The sequence below is a fragment of the Myotis brandtii genome, unplaced genomic scaffold (assembly GCF_000412655.1).
Source record: "Myotis brandtii unplaced genomic scaffold, ASM41265v1 scaffold139, whole genome shotgun sequence".
NCBI lineage: Eukaryota > Metazoa > Chordata > Mammalia > Chiroptera > Vespertilionidae > Myotis > Myotis brandtii.
Genome location: NW_005354965.1, coordinates 1247832 through 1249092, shown reverse-complemented (window position 1 = coordinate 1249092; position 1261 = coordinate 1247832).

Sequence of the window (1261 nt, the reverse complement as noted above, 5' to 3'; positions counted from 1 at the left end):
ATATAAATTGATTTCAGAGAGGAAGGGAGAAGGAGAGATAGAAACATCAATGATGAGAGAAAATCAGTGATTGGCTGCCGACTCTGGAGACGGAGCCCGCAACCCAGGCATGTGCACTGACCTGGAATTGAACGACCTCCTGGAAACATCAATGATGAGAGAAAATCAGTGATTGGCTGCCGACTCTGGAGACGGAGCCCGCAACCCAGGCATGTGCACTGACCTGGAATTGAACCGTGACCTCCTGGTTCATAGGTCGACTGACACTCATCCACGGAGCCATGCCGGCTGAGCCAGAAGCAAGATTTTAAAACGTATTTTTAAATAGCCAAACTTTACAGGTCAGCAATTTAATTTTTTAAGGTTGCACATTTTCAAAAGTAATTTACTAAGTGAATATTTATTGGGCACCTAGATCCTACCTAGCACATGTATCAAGATGAGAGATAACATAACTATAAATGTATGATTTGACAATTGACTAAATAACAGTCTCCATGAAAATGAGAACTGAGTGGAAGCATAACAAAAGTAGGGACTGTTCCTCGTACATGCATGCTTAGGTCTACTGCGGTAACGGGAGTAGAGTGGGTGGCACTTTGTGATACAAAACCTTTCATTTCATTACCCTCAGGTGCAAACTCTTAGAGGCCCACTGATAGTGCCGGGATTCACACAAGGTGTCTTCCTCAAACAACTAAACCAGCGGTTCTCAACCTGTGGGTCGCGACCCCTTTGGGGGTCGAACGACCCTTTCACAGAGGTCGCCTAAGACCATCGGAAAACACATATATAATTACATATTGTTTTTGTGATTCATCACTATGCTTTAATTATGTTCAATTTGTAACAATGAAGTTGGGGGTCACCACAACATGAGGAACTGTATTAAAGGGTCGCGGCATTAGGAAGGTTGAGAACCACTGAACTAAGTGGTGTTCTATAGCCTGAGATGTGGAAGGGGCTTTGGAAGGCTGTGGAAGTCATACTGGAAACGCAAGTGTCTTTAAAGGAGACAGTGGAGAGGGAGCTGGCTGTAAGGCAGCCGACGTCCGGGCGGGTGGCCGGGAAAGGCATCGGGCAGGTGTGCTGCGCGGGACACCGCGGGTCACAGCACTAGTTAGAGGTCGGGACCAGCAGCTTCCCTTCCCCGGGCTCCCTGTCCGAGCGGCGGGGCTGGACAGGGCGTCTGTGCAGCCTCAGTTCCCGAGGCCCCTCCGGGCGCAGTGCCCTGCTCTGGGCAGGTCCCAGCCAGTGCCTC